At 48.0% G+C, this 23,220-nt stretch overlaps 1 protein-coding gene across 3 annotated transcripts in view; it reads left to right on the forward strand.

Moving 5' to 3' along the window:
* The first annotated feature begins 14,791 nt into the window (after positions 1 to 14,791).
* lrrn2 (leucine rich repeat neuronal 2) overlaps positions 14,792 to 23,220 on the forward strand; it is a 217,481-nt gene continuing 209,052 nt past the window's right edge. For all 3 annotated transcript variants that reach the window (XM_055654896.1, XM_055654895.1, XM_055654897.1), the window contains exon 1: positions 14,792 to 14,920. The gene's annotated coding sequence lies outside the window, so the exon portion shown is untranslated. The remainder of the gene's footprint in view (positions 14,921 to 23,220) is intronic.

A 23,220-nucleotide genomic window follows, 5' to 3' on the forward strand; every position in this document is an offset into this window, starting at 1 on the left:
GTTGGGTTTGAGATCAGAAATACTTGTGCAAACAGGGAAAATGTTAGATGCTGGTTTACATCGAATGACAGCAACAAATAAGCTCTGAAATGCAAAAGACTATATTATTATTGCACTATATTTGCTATCTATTGAACTTTTTCTCTCTTTTTTCTCTCTTCCCCCGTTATGTACTATGTTTACATATTCAATTGTGCTGCAGCAAGTAAGAATTTCATTGTCCCATCCGGGATATATGACATTAAAGCACTCTTGACTCTTGATAGACACTAAATGCTGGAGTAACTCAACGGGACAGGCAGCAGCATCTCTGGAGAGAAGGAATGGGTGATGTTTCGGGTCGAGACCCTTCTTCAGACTGAGAGCCAGGGGAGAGGGAGTCCAGAGATAAGGAGGGGTAAGGTGTGAAAGCGACAGATTAAAACAGATGGTGTCATTGTTAGCTGAGGAGAAGGTGACAACAAGGCACGCAATCATAGAAACATAGACAATAGGTGCGGGGGGAGGCCATTCGGCCCTTCGAGCCAGCACCGACATTCATTGCGATCATGGCTGATCGTCCCCAATCAATAACCCGTGCCTGCCTTGTCCTCATAATCCCTTGATTCCACTAGCCCCTGGAGCTCTATCTAACTCTCTCTTAAATCCATCCAGTGATTTGGCCTCCACTGCCCCCTGTGGCAGGGAATTCCACAAATTCACAACTCTCTGGGTGAAAAAGTTTTTCAATCAGTAAATCTGAATCAGGAGGACAGCAGAACAATGTAGGAAGGAACAGCGGATGCCGGTTTACACCGAAACAAAATGCTGGAGCGACTCAACGGGACATGCAGCATCGCTGGATAGAAGGAATGGCTGACCACAATTTTATTTTTGGTTGCATTTGTGGTTCAGCTATTAATGAGTTCATTCGCTGCAGGTGAGAAATTCCATGTTTTTTAAGGAAATTCGGAGCAATAACAGTAACTACAAGCACAATTGAGCTTGATGTCGTTTAGCATCAGGTAACAGCATCTCTTCTTAGGCCTCCCCTCGGTTGTGGCTGACCATGGGTGTCTCCAGGGTGCTATTCCCTATATGGAGGACGCCTGTGCGTGACTTTATTTAACGTGGGGAGACTGGTGCACAGACAGCCACCCCACGGTCCTTGACAGATCTGGGTCAGGATCCAGTGGCATGGAGTCCAAGACGACAGGAGACCCTTTTCTGCCGCAGCCTTCATCCGCCTTCCCAGCCGTCGTGACGCTCCACTAAGGTCAGCCATCGTCCTCCGCCTGTTCCACCGTTGAGGTCTTGGTTGGATTGCTCTTTGTCAGAGACCTCCCCCCTTGACCTTACCGCCACGGGTGGCCCTACCAGGAGCTCAGCTCCAGACGGCATCGCTCTCAGGATCTCAGGTCCACACAAGCTTCTCCACCACGACACGGTGACAAAGCAGGGAGAAGTAAACTCTTCTTAAGTCTTCATTCATTCTCAATCCTTTAGCTTCATTTATACTCACTCACATTGTGTTAATCTTCATTTATACTACCCTGGTCCTTTAATTTTAATTCACACTAAATCTTACTCTTGCAATGAATTCTCATTCATTCTCAGCCTCACCATTTTAAGCTACGTTTATACTCAATTAATCCTCATTTGTAATCAGTGCTTGAATGAGGAGGAAGTCAAGGGATGTAGTCTTGAATTGGCTTCGTCTGATTAAAACAAATACCGTGCAGAGAATGTTTAGGAAGTAAATGCAGATGCTGGTTTAAACCAAAGATTGACACAAAGCGCTGGAGTAATTCAGCGGGGCAGGCTCCATCTCCGGAGAGAAGGAATCGGTGACGTTTCGGGTCGAGACCCCTTCTTCAGACTGTGTGTCAGGGACAAGGGAAACAAGAGATAGAGCAGTGGGAGAGGAAGTTTCACTGGTTCTTCCTGCCTTCAGAGAGAGGAGGAGAACTTCGTCAAAGTAGGCATATCTTGAGGAAATTTTGCAGTGGAGCAAACAAAATGCGTAGGAAGGAACTGCAGATGCAGATTTAAAGCAAAGATAGACACAAAAAGTTGGAGTAACTCAGCGGGTCGGACAGCATCACTGGAGAAAAGGAATAGGTGACGTTTCAGGTCGAGACCCTTCTCTTTCCCCTGACTCTCAGTCTGAAGAAGTGTCTCGACCCCAAATATCACCCAAAAAATCACCCCTCAGATTCCTATTAAATCTTTTCCCCTTCACCTTAAACCTACGTCCTCTGGTCCTCGATTCCCCTACTCTGGGCAAGAGATTGTGCATCTACCTGATCTATTCCTCTCATGATTTTATACACCTCTATAAGATCACCCCTCATCCTCCTGCACCCCAGGGAATAGAGTCCCAGCCTGCTCAACCCCTCCCTATAGCCCACACAGTACAATCCTGGCAACATCCTCATAGTTATAAGCTTTCAGGAAAATCTTTAGATTTTCACACAGAGAGTGGTGAATCTCTGGAATTCTCTGCCACAGAAGGTAGTTGAGGCCACAGTTCATTGGATATATTTAAGAGGGAGTTAGATGTGGCCCTTGTGGCTAAAAGGATCAGCGGGTATGGAGAAAAGGCAGGTACAGGATACTGAGTTGGATGATCAGCCATGATCATATTGAATGGCGGTGCAGGCTCGAAGGGCCGAATGGCCTACTCCTGCACCTATTTTCTATGTTTCTATGATTCTATGTACAACAGTGATCCCAACTTCTACTGAAGTGTGGATGTCCGTTGGCTCGCTAGAAGCTCATCCGCCCTTTGACAGGTCTTGTTTGTGGTCCTGCTGGGGGTCCACAGCCCCCTTGGTGCAGGCTCGAAGGGACGAATGGCCTACTCCTGCACCTATTTTCTATGTTTCTATGTTTCTATTACAAACTACGGAATCCAATTTTCTTATTGGTGTGCCATAATATAATGAAGCTTGTAAGAGGTTAATAAAATTTCAGATAAGGTGCTCAGGTTCCACAATTAAGGGTGACCACGTATATATTTCAATGTCGTTCAGAGGGTTTAAAACAAACCTGCCAGCAAAGTGTGAAATCCAAAGGCTAATGCTCGTAAATCAACCTTTCACATCTCAGCTCGACACAAAATGCTGGAGTAACTCAGCGGAACAGGCAGGCTGACGAAGGATCTCGACCCGAAATGTCACCCATTCATTCTCTTCAGAGATGCTGCCTGACCCGCTGAGTTACTCCAGCATTTTGTGTCTATCTTTGATTTAAACCAGCATCTGAAGTTCCTTCCTTCACATCTCAGCAACTGATCAGGGCCACAAGGTCATTGGAACCATAGAAACAGAGAAACATAGAAAATAGGTGCAGGTGTAGGCCATTCGGCCCTTCGAGCCTGTACCGCCATTCAATATGATCATGGCTGATCATCCAACTCAGTATCCCATACCTGCCTTCTTCCTATACCCCCCGATCCCTTTAGCCACAAGGTCCACATCTAACTCCCTCTTAAATATAGCCAATGAATTGGCCTCAACTGCCTTCTGTGGCAGAGAATTCCACAGATTCACCACTCTCTGTGTAAAAAATGATGTTCTCATCGCGGTCCTAAAAGACTTCCCTCTTATCCTTAAAATGTAACCCCTAGTTCTGGACTTCCCCATCATCGGGAATAACCTTCCTGCATCTAGCCTGTCCAACCCCTTAAGAATTTTGTAAGTTTCTATAAGATCCCCCCTCAATCTTCTGAATTCCAGTGTGTACAAGCCGAGTCTATCCAGTCTTTCTTCATATGAAAGTCCTGCCATCCCAGGAATCAGTCTGGTAAATGAGAATAGAATTAGGCCATTCAGCCCATCGGCCACCTGAAAGACTTCCCTCTTATCCATAACCAAATTCTCCATTTCCATTCTGATGTTATCATTGCTGAAGTTCAGACTGAAGAAGGGTCTCGACCCGAAACGTCGCCCATTCCTTCTCTCCAGAGATGCTACCTCACCCGCTGAGTTACTCCTGCATTTTGTGTCTAGCTGATGTTATGATTGTTGTGTTGAAGGGTCGGGTGGGTGCTGCTGATTCCCATGTCATTGATTGAAGTCCAATGGATCACAGCAACGAACAAGAGTCAAATTCCACATGCATTATACGGGACGTCTAGAAATGTTGCTGATTGGTTTACACTTGCTTTCTAGGAGCTCATTCAATTCATCATTGTTCCATCTCGGGATTACACCTTGTGGTAACACAAGTAGATATACAGTAGAGTAGTGAAGAAGGTATAATGGTTGGGGCACTGAGTATGAGGGTCAGGAAGTCACAATGCAGGTTTACTGGACTTTGGTCAGGTCGGGGAGAGTTCCTCCCTGCCACGGGTACCATGTAGTCCCGTGCTACCTGCTCCATGGTCGGATAGTCGGCGACTAAACCATCTCCCCCACCTGGTTTGCCAGGTGAGGAGGGGGCTGTGGACCCCCAGCAGGACCAGAAACAAGCGCTGTCAAAGGGCGGATGAGCTTCTAGCGAGCCAACGGACATCCACACTTCAGTAGAAGTTGGGATCACTGTTGTACATAGAAACATAGAAACATAGAAACATAGAAACATAGAAAATAGGTGCAGGAGTAGGCCATTCGGCCCTCCGAGCCTGCACCGCCATTCAATATGATCATGGCTGATCATCCAAATATAGCCAATGAACTGGCCTCAACTACCTTCTGTGGCAGAGAATTCCACAGATTCACCACTCTCTGTGTAAAAAATGTTTTTTTTCATCTCGGTCCTAAAAGATTTCCCCCTTATCCTTAAACTGTGACTCCTTGTTCTGGACTTCCCCAACATCGGGAACAATCTTCCTGCATCTAGCCTGTCCAACCCCTTAAGAATTTCTGTGAGATCCCCCCTCAATCTTCTAAATTCTAGGATACTTTCAAGAGATAGGTTTCTCAAAGATAGCCGAGTCAGGGGATAGGGGCAGAAGACTGGAATAGGGGACTGATTGGGGATGATCAGCCATGATCACATTGAATGGCGGTGCTGGCACGAAGGGCCGAATGGCCTACTCCTGCACCTATTGCCTATTGTCTGTTGAGTACAGGCTCAGTGCCTTCAGAGTCCTTTATTTCAACAGTAGAATCAAGCACAGTTTCCATTACGGGCAAATGTTTACTTGTAAATAAAGCCCGCCATTCAGATATTATAGCAACTTTATTAAAAGCATACATTACTTCAAACCCTAAAACCCTTCTATAATTGTAACAGAGGGATTACCGAGGAATTTCAATCGTTCCATAATTCACGGCATTGTCATTTCAAAACCTCCGGTGGATTCTCAATGACGCTTTTCCCTTACAGTGGGTTTATATTGACCCTGGTTTTTTTTTTTTTTTGATATAATTTCTGTCCTTTAATAAATCACTAGAAGGGAATTTTACTATTTATACACTAATACATTACACCTGTGATTAATTACATAGCAAAGTGTCACTCAGTGAAGCTCATGGCAAGACAGGCTGATCTTTGTTCAACAATGTTAATTTTGTTTTATAACTGAGTGCCGGATGTAATAAAATGTCTGTCACCAGCTGCAACTCGCTCGCTCACTCAGTTGCGTCTTCCCATCGGCGCTGAAAGGTCTTGGGTTGGTGTTCAATTGCAAGGGAACTGAGGATCATATCAAGGCCGGTGTTCCAACACAGGCCAATCTTTCATAGAAACATAGAAACATAGAAAATAGGTGCAGGAGTAGGCCATTCAGCCCTTCGAGCCTGCACCGCCATTCGATATGATCATGGCTGATCATCCAAATCAATATCCCATACCTGCCTTCTCTCCATACCCCCTGATCCCTTTATCCACAAGGGCCACATCTTAACTCCCTCTTAAATATAGCCAATGAACTGTGGCCTCAACTACCTTCTGTGGCAGAGAATTCAAGAGATTCACCACTCTCTGTGTGAAAAATGATTTCCTCGTCTTGGTCCTAAAAGACTTCCCCCTTATCCTTAAACTGTGACTCCTTGTTCTGGACTTCCCCAACATCGGGAACAATCTTCCTGCATCCAGCCTGTCCAACCTTTCACACTCCTTTTTGCTCCACATCCAATCCAGTCCAATAGCATTTACAAATCCGCTTACGACGCCACCGTTGTGGACCAGTTATCAAATAATGATGAATGGCGGTGAATCTGTGGAATTCTTTGCCACAGAAGGGCTGTGGAGACCAGTCAGAATTTAGAAGATTGAGGGGGGATCTTATAGAAACTTACAAAATTCTTAAGGGGTTGGACAGGCCAGATGCAGGAAGATTGTTCCCGATATTGGGGAAGTCCAGAACAAGGGGTCCCAGTTTAAGGATAAAGGGGGAAATCTTTTAGGACCGAGATGAGAAAAACATTTTTCACACAGAGAGTGGTGAATCTGTGGAATTCTCTGCCACAGAAGGTAGTTGAGGCCAGTTCATTGGCTATATTTAAGAGGGAGTTAGATGTGGCCCTTGTGGCTAAAGGTATCAGGGGGTATGGAGAGAAGGCAGGTGCAGGATACTGAGTTGGATGATCAGCCATGATCATATTGAATGTCGGTGCGGGCTCAAGGGGCCGAATGGCCTACTTCAGCACCTATTTTCTATGTTTCTATGTTTCAAGTCAATGGATATTTTTAAGGCAGAGATAGATAGATTCTTGATTAGTACAGGAGTCAGAGATTACGGGGAAAAGAGAGATGGCAGGAGAATGGGGTCGAGAGGGAGAGATAGATCAGCCATGATTGAATGGCAGAGACTTGATGGGCCGAATGTCCTAATTCTACTCCTATTCCTTATGACGGAGTACAGGAAAGAGATCAGTTCTCACATCGCCCTGGCCCTACACTCATCCCTGGAACACCTGTATAAGAGAGGCACCAACATCAGACTCCTATTCATGGTCTACAGCTCAGCCTTTAATAATTTCATAAGGAATTGGAGCAGAATTAGGCCATTCAGCCCATCAAGTCTACTCCGCCATTCAATCATGGCTGATCTATCCCTCCCTCCTAACCCCACTCTCCTGCCTTCTCCCCATAACCTCTGATGCCCGTACTGATCAAGAATCTATCTATCTCTGCCTTTAAAATATTCACTCACTTGGCCTATACAGTCTTCTGTGGCAATGAATTCTACAGATTCACCAGCCTCTGACTAAAGAAGTAGACTTGATGGGCCGACTGGCCTAATTCTGCTCCTATCACATATGAACTTATGAGTCTCCCACCCCTTGACGCCCATCAAGCTTCTCACGTTCGACAGGGTATTGATCAGGAGAAAATTGGAATCATCTCCACATGTCTAGTTGACTGCAGCTCCAACATTAGTCACGTTACCCAGGCCAAAGTGTCTCACTTAATTGCACTGCGTTCATCATCCTAAGTGTTCATTCCTTTCAGTACTGGGTCACCATGGCTCTGATATATGCCACTTACAAAATGCACTGCAGTTTAGTTTAGTTTAAAGATACAGCGCGGAAAGAGGCCCTTTGGCCCGCCGGGTCCACGCCAACCAGCAATCACCCACTAGGGACATTTTCTTTTAAAACATTTCCCAAGCCAATTAACCTAAAAACCTGCACGTCTTTGGTGCGTGGCAGGTAACCGAAGATCTCGGAGAAAACCCACGCAGGTCACGGGGAGAACGTGCAAACTCCGTACAGACAGCACCCGCACCCCAGGTTGGGATCGAACCCGGGTCTCCGGCATTCGCAGTTTAGTTGCACTGCAGTGTGGTTTAGTTTAGAGATACAGTGCAGAAACAAACCTCTCGACCAGCGATCCTCACACATTAACACTAGGGACAATTTACATATACATCAAGCCAATTTACCTACAAACCTGTACGTCTTTGGAGTGTGGAAGGAAACCAAAGTTTTTGGAGAAAACCCACGCAGGTCACGGGGAGAACATACAAACTCCTTACAGACAGCGCCCGTAGTCGGGATCGAACCCGGGTGTCAGGCACTGTAAGGCAGCAGCTCTACCCACGCCACCAACGTGCCACCCCAAAATGAGTTACTCCAAAACTCAGTTACGCTGCTTACCACCAAGATACAAAACACGGTAAACCACCGATAGACACAAAACGCTGGAGGGTTAACTCAGCGGGTCAGGCAGCATCTCTGGAGAAAGAGAATAGGCGACATATCGGGCCAAGACTCTTCTTCAGTCCAAGGAAGGGTCTCGACCCACAGCGACACCTATTCCTTTTCTCCAGAGATGCTGCTTGACCCACTGAGTTCCTCCAGCGTGTTGTGTCTATCTTCGGTGTCAACCAGCATCTGCAGTTCCTTCCTACACATGGGAACCCGCTGACTGTAAATTTCCTACTAAGTCACACAACGTTCTGCCTTGGAGATATACCACTTGTCTTTTAGCATCACTGAGACTAAATAAAGGAATTCCCTAGTTAGGCACCAAAAGCTGGGGTAAGTCAACAGGTCAGACTGCAACCCTGGGGAAAAGGAATAGGTGATGTATCGACTCAAGATCCTGCTTCAGGAATTCCCTATCCTGGGGACTGGGGGAAGTATCTTAACCAGACTGGCCACTGGATCAATACGCTGTCTCACCACTACTTTCTCAAGGGCAATTCGGGAAGGTTAATAAATGCAGGCCTTGCCAGTGAAACCAAAATCCCACATAAAATAAATAAATTGGTGGCGCAGCGGTAGAATTGCTGCCCCAGCGCCAGAGACACAGGTTCGATCCCAACTACGGGTGCTGTCTGTATGGAGTTTGTACGTTCTCCTCATGGCTCGCGTGGGTTTTCTCCGGGCGCTCAGGTTTCCGCCCACACTCCAAAAGACGTGCAGGTGTGTAGGTCAATAGGCTTTGGTAAAATTGTAAATTGTCCCTCGTGTCGAAGGCAGTGCTAGTATACGGGATGATCGCTGCTGGACACCGATTCGATGGGCCGAAGGGCATGTTCCTGCGCCCCATCTCTAAATATCACCCACGGTCGACATTAGAGCTATCCGTCAAGTGAGAGAAGTCGCTTTATTTTTCTTAGGGGCTGGAATGATGGAGGTTTCCTTAAAAGAGAGACAGAATATTTCCGTTTCTGGTTTGGTGGTTTTATAGCACGTCTGAACTGACCTACATTTTCCTTTCGAGAGCTGTTCAACTTACCCCCCTGTCACAGTCAGCTTTCATTTCATTCGCCGTGTTTAACCAGGCCTGATGTCTCAAATTGAGGATGTAGACATTCAGAACCCATTTAATATATTGTCATTCATAAGATATGAGAGCTGTCGTAATGTTGTGATAAATCATGCATAATTCCCACTTATCTTATTCTATAAATTTCCCTTTCCTCTGTTTCTTTAAACTCATTCCGATCTGCCAAGTTGGCTGGGTCGGTAATTTCCCTGACATTAACCTGGGAATTTTTGACTTATTCACAATGTATTCCGGGAATCTTCACTCCCCCACCTCGGGGAGAAATGGTGCCTGACGGTGATTGTGATGATTTCCCTCGTTATTTCTCTCTCTCTCTCCTTTAGTTGAGTTTAGTTTGGAGATACAGCGCGGAAACAGGACCATCGGCCAACCGAGTCCGCACCGACCAGCGATTCCCGCACACTAACACTACCCTACACACACACACTAGGGGCAATTTCACATTCATATTATTACACCAAACCAATTAACCTACAAACGATAGACAATAGACAATAGGTGCAGGAGTAGGCCATTCGGCCCTTCGAGCCAGCACTGCCATTCAATGTGATCATGGCTGATCATCCCCAATCAGTACCCCGTTCCTGCCTTCTCCCCATATCCCCTGACTGCGCTATCTTCGAGACCCCTATCTAGCTCTCTCTTGAAAGTATCCAGAGAACTGGCCTCCACCGCCCTCTGAGGCAGAGAATTCCACAGACTCACAACTCTGTGTGAAAAAGTGTTTCCTCATCTCTGTTCTAAATGGCTTTCAAGAGAGATGCTTTCAAGAGAGAGCTAGATGGGGCTCTTAAAAATAGTGGAGTCAGGGAATATGGGGAGAAGGCAGGAACGGGGCACTGATTGGGGATGATCAGCCATGATCACATCGAATGGCGGTGCTGGCTCAAAGGGCCGAATGGCTTACTCCTGCATCTATTGTCTATTGCTTACCCCTTATTCTTAAACTGTGGCCCCTGATTCTGGACTCCCCCAACATTGGGGACATGTTTTCTGCCTCTAGTGTGCCCAATACCCTTAATAATCTTATATGTTTCAATAAGATCCCCTCTGATCCATTCTCTCAGCATATGACAGTCCTGCTCTCTCACCCTGTCTCCCTCTTCATTCCTCTCTCTTCCCTCCCTCCCTCCCTCCCCTAACCTCCCTCTCTCCCTCTCTCCCCTTCCCTCTCCCTCCTCTCTCTCTCCCGCCATCCCAGGAATTAACTTTGTGAACCTACGCTGCACTCCCTCAATAGCAATAATGTCCTTCCTCAAATTTGGAGACCAAAACTGCCCACAACACTCCAGGTGTGGTCTCTCTAGGGCCCTGTACAACTGCAGAAGGTCTGCAGAAAACCTGTGGGTCTTTGGAGTGTGGGAGGAAACCGAAGATCTCAGAGAAAACCCATGCAGGTCCCGGGGAGAATGTACAAACTTCGAATAGACAAGCACCAGTTGTCAGGATCAAACCCGGGTCTGTGGCGCTGTAAGGCAGTAGCCCTACAGCTGCTCCACTGTGCCGCGTTTTCTCTTCACCGTGAAGCTTTCACCAACTTCTACAGATGCTCCGCAGAAAGGATTTTACCGGGATGGAAACAGCTCCACCCCAGACTGCTAAAAATTGCAGAGAATTGTGGACGCAGCCCAGACCATCGCACACACCAACCTCCCTTCCATTGACTCCATCTACACTTCACACTACCTCGGCAAGGCCACCAACAAAATCAAGGACAAGTCTCACCCTGGTCACTCCCTCTTCTCCCCTCTCCCATCAGGCTAGACGTGCAGAAGTGTGAAAACGCACACCCACCACACCACCGCCAGGTGCCTCAGATCGACAGACTTGGGGTTACTGAACATCCCGCGGTCTGGGCATAAGCTGGGGGGCAACCGCTCCTTTGCGGTTGCAGCTCCTAGACTGTGGAACAGCAGCATCCCCCTTCCCATCAGAACTGCCCCCTCCATCGACCCCTCCGTCGAGACTTAAAACTCATCTTTACTCTCAAGCCTTTCTTGACGTCCTCTGAGTGAGGGCTACATGTATGTATTTATGTATGTACTTAATCTATCAACCACTGTTGTATAACGTTAGTACCTCCACCAATGTAAAGCACTTTGGCCAACGAGTGTTTTTTTTAAATGTGCTATTGAAATAAAAGTGACTTGACCTCCAGATTCATGGACAGTTTCTTCCCGGCTGTTATCAGGCAACTGAACCATCCTATAAACAACTAGGGAGCGGCCCAGGGCTAATGTCTACCTAACTGAAGGACCTCGGACTATCTTTAATCGGGCTTTACTGGACTTTATCTTGCACAAAACTATTCATAAATGCAAAGCATTACGATCCTCAGATTCAATGTGGCATACCATCTAAATTCCAATCTGAATTGTTCTGTTACAACTGTTCACAAGGAACATTTTAAACAGACACAAAGTGCTGGAGTAACTCAACGTGTCAGGCAGCATCTCTGGAGAAAACGGTTGGTGGTACATAGAAACAGAGAAACATAGTAAATATGTGCAGGAGGAGGCCATTCGGCCCTTCGAACCAGCACCACCATTCATTGTGATCATGGCTGATCGTCCCCAATCAATAACCCCCGTGCCTGCCTTCTCCCCATATCCCTTGACTCCACTAGCCCCTAGAGCTCTATCTAACTCTCTCTTAAATCCATCCAGTGATTTGGCCTCCACTGCCCTCTGTGGCAGGGAATTCCACAAATTCACAACTCTCTGGGTGAAAAAGTTTTTTTCTCACCTCAGTCTTAAATGCCCCTGCCCCCCCTTTATTCTAAGACTGTGGCCCCTGGTTCTGGACTCGCCCAACATTGGGAAACATGTTCCTGCATCTAGCTTGTCCAGTCCTTTTATAATTTTACATGTTTCTATAAGATGCCCCCTCATCCTTCTAAACTCCAGTGAATACAAGCCTAGTCTCGGGTCAGGACCTTATTTCAGACTCCTTGGTGTAAACCTGCACCTGCAGATACATATAAATAAGGTGCAGGCGTAGGCCATTCGGCCCTTCGAGCCATTACCGCCATTCAATATGATCATGGCTGATCATCCAAAATCAGTACCCCCGTTCCTGCTTTCTCCCCATATCCCTTGATTCCGTTATCCCTAAGAGCTATATCTAACTCTCTCTAGAAAACATCCAGTGAATTGGCCTCCACTGCCTTCTGTAGCAGAGAATTCGACAGATTCACAACTCTCTGGGTGAAAACGGTTTTCCTCATCTCAGTCCTAAATGGCCTGCCCCTTATTCTTTAAATGTGACCCCTGGTTCTGGACTGCCCCCAACATCGGGAACATTTTTCCTGCATCTAGCCTATCAAGTGAACTCCTGTGCCTGCAGGTAATCCATATCCTTCCCTATCCATGTGCCTATGTAAAAGGCCTTTTTCATAATTTCCGTTCTAAATGGCTTACCCCTTATTCTTGAACCGTGACACTTCGTTCTGGACTCCCCCAACATCGGGAACATTTCCCCTGCCTTTGCCTGTCCAATCCCATGATAATCTTAAATGTTTCAATGTGATTCCCTCTCATCCTTCTAAATTCCAGAGTGTACAAGCCCAGCCGCTCCAGTCTACCACCTCACACTCTCTCTTAAACTTTCCCCCTCTGACTTTAAAGCTATGTCCTCTAATCTCATCTGCCTGGATATGATCCATAATCTCATTCTTGAATGGTTCACACCTTTCTGTACACTTTTCTTTGAATACTTTTCATTTTTACCTTGGTGTAATCTCACCTTCTCTTTCTCCACTGTTCCCTTTGCTCATCAACCCACTCTCTCCATCGCACTCATCCTTGGTCTCACTTGCTTAGCCCCTTCTGTCTTCATCCCACTCTCACCCTTCCATTCTCTCCCCTCCCTTCTCTCTCCTTCCCACTGCCGCCCATCTCCCTTTGCCCCTTCTCTCCCCTCCTTTCCCTCTCACCTCCCTTTTCTCCCTCCCTCTCCTCTCTTCCCTCTTTCCTCCCTCTCTCCTCCCTTCCTATTCCTATCTTCCCTCCCTCTCAATCTCTCCTCCCTACTCTCTCCCCCTCTTCCACTAACGTGCCTCCCTTCCCCCTCTCTCTCCCTCCCTCCATCTCTCTCTCCTCCCTCTCTCTCCCCCTCTTCCCTCCTTCCCCATCCTCCCCTCTCTCTCTCTTCCCTCCGTCTCTCTTCGTCTCTCCCCCTCTTCCCTCCTTCCCCACCCTCTCTCTCTCTCTCTCTCCTCTCTCCCCCTCTGTCTCTGTTTCTCTCTCTCTCTCTCTCTCTCTCTCTCCTCTCTCTCTCTCTCTCTCTCTCTCTCTCCTCTCTCTCCTCTCTCTCTGTGTCTCTCTCCTATCTCTATCTCTCCCTTCCTCTCTCCCTCTCTCTCTCTCTCTCTCCCCCCCTCTCTCTCTCCCCCTCTCCTTTTTTTCCTCTCCCCCCCTCTCTCCCTCCCTCCCTCCCTCTCTCTCCCTCTATCTCCTTCCTATCCCTCCCTCTCTCTCTCTCCTCTCTCTCTATCCTTCTATCCCTCCCTCTCTCTCCTTTCTCTCTCCCTCCCTGCCTCTCCCTCCCTCCATCGCTCTCTCTATCCCTCTCTCCCCTCCATCCCTCCCTATCTCTCTCTCTCTCCCTCTATCTCCTCCCCCTCTCCCCCTCTATCTCCTCCCTCTCTCAGTACCCCGTTCAGCTGTAGAGCACACAGTCCGCCAATGAGGTGTGGGAGGCAGTGGCAGCGCTCTCACACAGTGGAGCTACAGGGCTGTGGGACCAACAGCCCACACTTACAGATGACTACTGTGTAGGGAAGGGTGACAGCGGCAACATAGCGGCTCTGTGCAGACACTGCCTCTTGTCTGCTGCGTGAAGGAGAGAAGGAGAGGGAAGGAGAAACAGAGAGAAAGAGGGAGAGGGGGGAACCCTGAAGCGGCTGCGTGGTGTTTTGGAAGGATGGTCAATTGTAATTCTTCCGTGGGTCGGGGAATAACCGAGGGCTGATGCGGAGGCAGCGGGTTTCTGAGCTGCTACAGTGAGATGTTTGCGGGCACATCTCGCCCGCGGCTGCAGCGCTGAGGAGCCGCCAGGAACGCGGTCGGTCGGTCGGTCGGGGACCGGGGGACGGACAGTTCTACAGCTGCAGTGAGTATGGGGACCGGCTGCCGGGAAACATGCACTGTTACCGGGAGGCTCCGGGCGGGGAACCAACCCCCTTGGAGCCGGGACTGGGATGGGGATTGTGTCCGCGTCTGTCTCTCTCTCTCTCCCTCTCTGTATCTGTGTCTGTGTGTATGTGTCTCTCTGTATCTGTGTGTATGTTCTCTCTCTCCATCACCTCTGTGTCTACGGTTGTGTGTGGACCTCGTCTCGCTCTCCTCTCCCTCTCTGTCTCTCGTGTCTCACTTGTGTGTCTGTTTTCTCTCTCTGTCTCTCTGTCTGTGTCTTTCTCTCTGTACTCTGTGTCTTCCTGTCTCTCTCGCCCTCTGGAGCAGGGATGTTGTGTGTAATGTGTCTGTTCTCTTCTCTCTCCCTCTCCCCCCCCCCCCTCTGGGAACCTGTAACTGTCTCTGGAAACTCTTTTGTTGCCTGAATGTGGAAGGTAATGTCCTTCTTCCGTGGGTCGGGGAATAAACCGAGGGCTGATGCGGGGCAGGGTTTTCTGAGCTGCTACAGTGAGATGTTTGCGGGCACATCTCGCCCGCGGCTGCAGCGCTGAGGAGCCGCCAGGAACGCGGTCGGTCGGTCGGTCGGGGACCGGGGGACGGACAGTTCTACAGCTGCAGTGAGTATGGGGACCGGCTGCCGGGAAACATGCACTGTTACCGGGAGGCTCCGGGCGGGGAACCAACCCCCTTGGAGCCGGGACTGGGAGTCCTTGGGATGGGGATTGTGTCCGTGTCTGTCTCTCTCTCTCTCTCTCTCTGTCTCTCTGTGTGTGTGTGTGTGTCTCTCTCTGTATCTGTGTGTGTGTGTCTCTCTCTCTCTCTCTCTCTCTCTCTGTGTGTGTGTGTCTCTCTCTCCCTCTCCCTCTCCCTCTCTCTCTCTCTCTCTCTGTGTCTCTCTCTCTCTCTCTCTCTCTGTTCTCTGTCTCTCTCTCTCTCTCTCTCTCTCTCTCTCTCTCTCTCTCTCGCTCTGTATCTGTCTCTGTCTGTGTGTCTCTCTGTTTCTCTCTCTCTCCCCCTCTCCCCCCCCCCCCCCCCCCTCTCTGTACCTGTATCTGTCTGTGTGTCTCTCTCTGACTGCGAGCGTATGTGTGTGTGTGACTGCGTGTGTCTGTGTGTCCCTCTGACTGTGTGTCTGTCTGTCTCTCTCTGGCTGTGTGTGAGTGTGTGTGTGTGTGTGTGACTGCGTGTGTGTCTCTCTGGCTGTGTGTGTGTGTGGCTGACTGTGTCTCTGGCTGTGCGTGGGCGTGTGTGTGTGTGTGTGCGTGTCTCTCGCTGGATGTGTGTGTATCTGAATGTGTGTGAATCTCTGACTGTGTATGTCTCTGTGTGTGTGTGTGTTCGGGGTTAGGTGGTTGTACAGAAGGAAGGATGATGTGTGTGTGGGGGGGGGGGGGGGGGGGGGGTTTAATGCAATTACATAAACAAGTAAATAAGTATTATTGCTTCACACCAGCGAGCCACTGTGTCATTTTCTTCGCCTCCTTTCTCTGAAATCGGCTGGCCCGACTTTACATGGAAAGGAGAAAGGAGAATGGCGAGTGTTTATGAGGGACTTGCAAACAGTTCAGACGGGGGGGATACTCTGCTAATAAGCTGATAAATCCCCACGGGTCCATTTGCAAGTCACCGGCACGTCCATTCATACTTTGTACACTTGGCCACAGCCATGGTGGCGATTGTTGCAAAACCCTGCAGTTTATCGCCCGGGTTCTCAGTTAAAAAAACACTCACGGGGCAAGGACTGGAGCCCGGTAGAGGGGTGGCTTTTTCTCTCTTCTCTCTCCTCACCCACCCATCTTTCTCCACACTTCTCTCTCCCCTTCTTTCCCCTTCTCCCTATCTCTCCTCTCATATCTCATCTCCTCGTCTCTCTTTCTCCCTTTCTCCCCTTCTCTCTTTCTCCCCTTCTCTCTTTCTCCCCTTCTCTCTTTCTCCCCTTCTCTCTTTCTCCCCTTCTCTCTTTCTCCCCTTCTCTCTTTCTCCCCTTCTCTCTTTCTCCCCCTCTCTCTTCTCCCTCTCTCTCTCTTTCTCCCCCTCTCTCTTTCTCCCCCTCTCTCTTTCTCCCTTTCTCTCTCCTCCTCTCTCTCCTCCTCTCCTCTCCCTCTCTCTCTCCCTTCCTCTCTCTCTCTCTCCTTCCCTCTCTCTCTCCTTCCCTCTCCTTCTCTCTCTCTCTCTCTCTCTCTCTCCTCTCTCTCTCTCTCTCTCTCCCTCCTTCTCCCCCTCTTTGTTTCCCTCTCTCTCTCTCTCTCTCTCTCCCTCCCTCTCTTCCCCTCTCCTCTTCCTCCCCCTCTCTCTCTCCTCCCTCTCTTTCTCTTTCCCCCCCCTCTCCATCCCATTCACAGCGTTGAGATCAATTGGGGATGTGGTTCTCTTTAATGTGGGCAGTTGTGACATGTTTCAGTGTGTGGCGGGCACGCGGGGGACGGTGGGGGTGGGAGCAAGAGGTGCCTGTGTGAGCTCCCTGAACTGGCACAGAAAGAGAGAGAGAGTGTATGTGTGTGTATGTGTAAGAGAGAACGAGAGAGAGGAAATATCTGGATTTAAATATGGTGAGGTGTGGCGAGATGTGATGCCGGCTCCAGTCCTCAAAGGTTGTTTCTAGCAGAGGGGGAACCTGCAAATATTAGCGCAGATTAAAACATAATAAGCGTTGATGTCAGCATTGACAGATTTTATTCTCTCTCAGTGCACAGCTAGGGTGGGGGTGAGTGTGAGTGGGTGTGTGCGTGTGTGCATTGGCTTCTTGTGTGTGGTTGTGACCTGTGAGAGAATTGTTAGCTTCCTGGATCTGTAGAACGGTGGGTGACTGGAGATCCATGGTTGTCTGCCTTTAAAAGCTCACACTGTTGTCAGGTTGCATGTGGTCACATGTGCATTGTGTGTGGTGTGTGCGTGTGTGTATGGGTTCGTGTGTGTGTGTCTGTGTGTATGTTTGTGTATGTCTATGTCTGTGTGTGTGTGTGTGTGTCTGTGTGTGTGTGTGTATGTCTGTGTGTGTGTGTGTGTGTGTGTATGTCTGTGTGTGTGTGTATGTCTGTGTGTGTGTCTATGTCTGTGTGTGTGTGTGTATGTCTCTGTGTGTATGTCTGTGTGTGTGTGTGTGTGTATGTCTGTGTATGTCTGTGTATGTCTGTGTGTATGTCTGTGTGCGTGTGTATGTCTCTGTGTGTCTGTCTGTCTGTGTGTGTGTGTAATGTATTTACATATCTCTGCCCCCCTTGAGTGTGCATTTCTCCATTCCTTTGTCATTCCGGGCTGGCCGTGTGTGAAGGTTCAATTTGATATTGTGCTTATGAATGGAGCCCGAGCTCCTGGATGTCTGTACAAGGGCATGTGAGGATGTTCCTCTCTTTAGGTAGAGAGTTGGTGAACGTTAGTCTGTCTGCAAGATAGTAAATATGGCTGTGCGTATTCATGAAGTTGTGTATGTCAAGAATTTACATTTAATAGCACATACATGTCGTAATATAGACTGCCTTGTCTGCAAAGTTGGTGGAAATGGATTCAATAAACACTTTCAAATGGGAATTATATATACTGGATACTAAATAGTCTAACACAGGCAGGATCTACACAGTGAATGGTGGGGCTCTGGGGAGTGTTATGGAGCAGAGGGGTCTAGGAATTCAGGTACATGGGTGGTCAAAAAGGCTTTTGGCAGATTGGCCTTCATCAGTCAGAGTTTTGAGTATGGAAGTTGGGAGGGCATGTTGCTGATGTGCAAGATGTTGGTGAGGCCGTGTTTAGAGTATTGCGTTCAGTTCTGGGCGCCATGTTGTAGGAAAGATGTTGTCAAGCTGGAAAGGGTACAGAGAAGATTTACAAGGACGTTGCCAGGATTCGAGGGCCTGAGCTCTCAGGTGAGGTTGACCAGGCCAGGACTTTAATCCATTGGAGCCCAGGAGGATAAGGGGTGATCTTATGTTGGTGCATAAGATCATGAGCGGAATAGAGAGAGTAAATGCACAGAGTCTTTACCCACCGTCGGGGAATCGAGTACCAGAGGACGTAGGTATAAGGTGGGGGTGGGGGGGGGGGGGGAGATTTAATAGGAACCTGCGGGGCAACCTTTTTACATGAAGGATAGTAGGTATATGGAACGAGCTGCCAGAGGAGGTAATTGAGGCAAGTGCCACCGCAACATTTAAAAAGCATTTAGACAGGTACAAATAGGGAAGGTTTAGAAGGATATGGACCAAACACAGGCAGGTGGGACTAGTGTAGATGAGGCATGTTGGGCGGCGTGGGCAAGTTGGGCTAAAAGGCCTGTTTCCACGCTGTATCACTCTCTGGATGTGTCTATGATTGAGTCGGTCTGCACAAATGTTACTGTGCCGGTAAATTATTTGTATGTACAATGTATGCAAACGTGTTGTATGATTATTAATATTATATATATATATATACACATATGTGCTTCACACACGCGTGGAAATTAGTGTATGATCCCAATAGTGTAAATATGTATTATTTGTCATTTTATGTGCATATCAGTGCTTAGTAACTCGGCGTGATGCATTTGTCTTTGAGTTGGGACATTGCTGAATAGGATTAATGTAACTGTGTGTCAGTATTATGTCTGTTGGTGTGCTGTGCTGTGCTATGCACAAAATATTGGTGTGGATACAGTTCTCGAGTGCAGTTTGTCGTTTTATATTTATATTTATGCTGCAGATTAGTTAAGGTCCTGTCCCACCTAGGTGGGTTTTTCGGCGACAGCTGGATAATAGGCTGCGGCCACATGGTCGCGGGGGGACGCCTGTATTGGCGCGAGTTGTCTCCTCGAGTGTCGTAACTTCTTTCATGTTGCCGCTGGATTTTGAAATGTTCAAAACCTTTCAGCAACTGTGGGCTTGACGTTGCCTGTCTTCTCCTGATGTAGGCGCTGTTGTAGGTTGTCGTAGGCCAGGTGACGTTGGTTGGCGCCGGGCGCTGACTTCGGTGAATTCCATTGGCGGCTACCTACGTCAACCGGTACCGGTGACGGAATTGTCTTCGGCTGCCACCAACAGGGTCGTAGCTTGTGGACGTAGGTTGACTTTATTGTCGCCTGTGTTGTCGTAGGTGGACGTCCTAAGTCTCGACGATTGGGTCGGCGGTTGTCGGTAGCTTGCCATAGCTTGACGTCGACTATGTGGTAGGGTGTCGTAGACATTGTGGTGGGGGTGGGGGGGGGGGGAGGGGGGGGGGGGGGGGGGGGGGGGGGCAGTCGCCGCTTTTTCAGCGACCTTCTACGGCGGCTGTGACAGGTGTCGCCTTTTTTGGGCGACTAAGTTGGACAGGCCCTGTAGATATACGTCTTAATTGTAATGTGGAATATGGGAAGTGTCGGGATTTTGGTGAATGTTTGCAATATTGATGGGTGTCGTGGGTATATGGTTTTTGCCCTGCACAGATTAACAGCCATGTGTGACTATCGTTTAGTAACAATGCGTGAGGGACAGATGGATATCTGCCCAGACATTTGACAGTGAGCAATAGATCTTCACGTTGCTTTGAGATAGACTCAAAATGCTGGAGTAACTCAGCGGGACGGGCAGCGTCTCTGGAGAGAAGGAATGGGTGACGTTTTGGGTCGAGACCCTTCTTCATACCGAGAGTCGGGGGGGGGGGGGGGGGGGGGATGCCGGGGTTACTTGAAGTTAGAGAAATCAATGTTCATACCACTGGGGTATTAACTTATGTTTCAGGTTTATTTTCACACTGAGGCAGGTTTAGAGTCTCTGGTCCGACCATTGAGTGGTTGGCCAGAGCACCTTTTATCTTTTGTTTAAGAGGGAACTGCAGATGCTGGAGAATCGAAGGTTACATAAAAAAGCTGGAGAAACTCAGCGGGTGCAGCAGCATCTATGGAGCGAAGGAAATAGGCAACGTTTCGGGCCGAAACCCTGGTTTCGGCCCAAAACGTTGCCTATTTCCTTCGCTCCATAGATGCTGCTGCACCCGCTGAGTTTCTCCAGCTTTTTTATGTAACCCTTTATCTTTTGTTTGCTTGATTCGGGTTTAGTTCTTTTTTTTGTTAGTAAAAAATAAATGATTTTTGCATTTGAACCTGGTTTTGTAATATGTTATTGGCTTTTGAGGTATTTGATTTTGGTGGCCGTAACATACAAGAAGGCTCTTTGTTTGTTCGATTGCATAGTGTTTCTTTATGTAACTCTTCATGGACGGTGATGTGGAGAGATGCAGACCAAATGAATGAAAGATATGCAAAAAAAAGTAACAATGATAAAATGAGAACAGGCCATTATGAGTTGTGAGCTAGGTGAAAACGAGTTACAGACAATGAGACTCTACAAGATGGCCTTGAAGCTAGTACAATGACTTGGGTTGGGGGGGGGGGGGATGGAGAGAGAGGGAATGCCGGGGTTACTTGAAGTTAGAGAAATCAATATTCATACCAGTGGGGTTGTAAACTGCCCGTGTGCAATATGAACAATATGCTTGGGCAGCTTACAGCCCAGTGGTATGAATATTGATTTCTCTCACTTCAGGTAGCCCTGGCATTCCCTCTCTCTCCATCCCCCACCCAAGTCACACCAGCTTCTCGTTTTCACCTAACAAACAGTCAACAATCATACGTATGTTAACCCATTCATTCCTGAGATCATTCTTGTATATATATCTAGTATATGTATTAATACTGTTTCAGAATGTGGATGCATTGGTGTATTACTTGCCGTGATAACATATGTGCATTTGTTCTCTATTGTTTAGCATTCGTGGTTACATGTACATGGGCTAGTGTTTGGATACCTGACCCTGCACACAGTCATGTATGGATAAGTGCCCATATTTTAGTGCAAGGCTGTGTTGCTGTGTATCAGCGTATGTACTGCAGGCAGGAACTGCAGATGCTGGTTTATACCGAAGATAGACGCAAAATGCTGGAGTAACTCGGGCTGCGTTGGTGCTCCCTGTCCCGCTGAGTTGCTCCAGCATTTTGCCTCTCGCATCAATAAATTCCGCTTGACTTGACCGCACCACAGGATTCCCAAACCTTTCTCCAGCACAAAATCAGACAAGTGTCTGGGGTTATGGGGAGAGGGCACGGTGGCGCAGCGGTAGAGTTGCTGCCTTACAGCGAACGCAGCGCCGGAGACCCGGGTTTGATCGCGACTACGGGTGCTGTCTCTACGGAGTTTGCACGTTCTCCTTGTGACCCGCGTGAGTTTTCTCCGTGATCTTCGGTTTCCTCCCACACGCCACAGACGTACAGGTTTGTAGGTTAATTGTCTTGGTGAATGTAAAAATTGTCCCGAGTGGGTGTCGGATAGTATTAGTGATCGCTGGTCTGCGCAGACCCGGTGGGCCGAAGGGCCTGTTTCCCCGCTCGGGTATCTCTAAACTAAAAACTAAACATGCAGGAGAATGGGGTTAGGAGGGAGAGATTGATCAGCAATGATTGAATGGCAGAGTAGACTTGATGGGCCGAATTCTGCTTCTATCACTTATGACCATATAGATATGTGTCTAAAATGCAATATCTGTACACTGTGGATGGCTCGATTGTAATCATGTATTGTCTTTCTGCTGACTGGTTAGCACGCAACAAAAACATTTCACTGTACCTCGGTACACGTGACAATAAACTAAATCATAATAGATTAATAGAGACATCTGTGTTTCTATGCAATAGATTAATGTATGTCTAGGGGGTCACAACATTGAATTTACTAATGTATTCTTATATGGCTACGTTAATATGTAGATTTCTACGTAAGTGCTTTTTATCGGTCCTCAGTGAATTAGTTTGTCAACGCGTTTGTGTAATGGTCTGCATTAGTGCAGGGATGTGTTTTAACTTATTGATGTGTCTGCATTAAGGAAATGTATTCTTGCTCCCATAAGGAATACCTGCAGGTAGACACAGAATGCTGGAGTAAACTCAGCGGGACATCAGAGGCATCATTCTCTGGAGAGAAGGAATGGGTGACGTTTCGGGTCGAATCCCTTCTTCAGACTGATGTCAGGGGAGTGGGCGGGACAGAGGGCGAATGTCATCGGAGACAGTAAGAAGAAGGATCTTGTCCCAAAGCGTCAGAGATGCTGCCTGTCCAGCTGAGTTACTCCAGCATTTTGCATTTTGTGTCAACCATCGATGTAAACCAGCATCTGCAGTTCTTGCCTGCCCCTGAACATATAGAACAATATTATTCTATGTTCTATATCCTTTGTTCTAATGGTTCCATTACATGAATCCCCGATTCCAAATGATCTCATCTATCATTAGTCATGTGTGAACAGCCGCCATTCCTTCTCTCCAGAGATGCTGCCTGTCCCGCTGAGTTACTCCAGAGTTTTGTGTCAACCTTCCATTTAAACCAGCATCTGCAATTCTTTCCTGTGCCTGAATCTTATTTAGTTTAGAGATGCAGCGTGGAAACAGGCCCTTCGGCCCACCGAGACCGTGCCGACCAGCGATTTCCCCCCCCCCCACACAATCCTACAGCACAATCCTACATGCTCAGGGGACAATTGACAATATTACAAAGCCACTCAACCTACAAACCTGAACGTCATCGCAGTGTGGAAAGAAACCAGAGCTCCCGGAGAAAACCCACGCGGGTCACGGGGAGATTGTACAAACTCCGAGTTCACGGATGCAGTGACTGGCCCACAAGCTCGCTACTGAGCTGCTGCTATTCCTTATAAAAATTACCAGCTAAACATCAGCACAATGTGGTCCAAACAGCATGGTTGATCCAGGGACAAGCATTGGCAGGAAATCAGGAAGAACTCGCCATCTGTTCAGCTCAGTGCTGTAAGGTCTAATGCTTCTTGTCCCTGCGCAGGTAAAGCCTGCTTCTAGTAGCCTGGAAATGTCTGATGCGGTTTGATATCAAAGGCTAAGTAAACGGAGGCCTGGTTAGTACAGGAATGCCGGACAGCCCGTGCATGCCATGCTTTGCCCAGA

Source organism: Leucoraja erinacea, chromosome 24, assembly GCF_028641065.1.
Source record: "Leucoraja erinacea ecotype New England chromosome 24, Leri_hhj_1, whole genome shotgun sequence".
Taxonomy (NCBI): Eukaryota; Metazoa; Chordata; class Chondrichthyes; order Rajiformes; family Rajidae; genus Leucoraja; species Leucoraja erinaceus.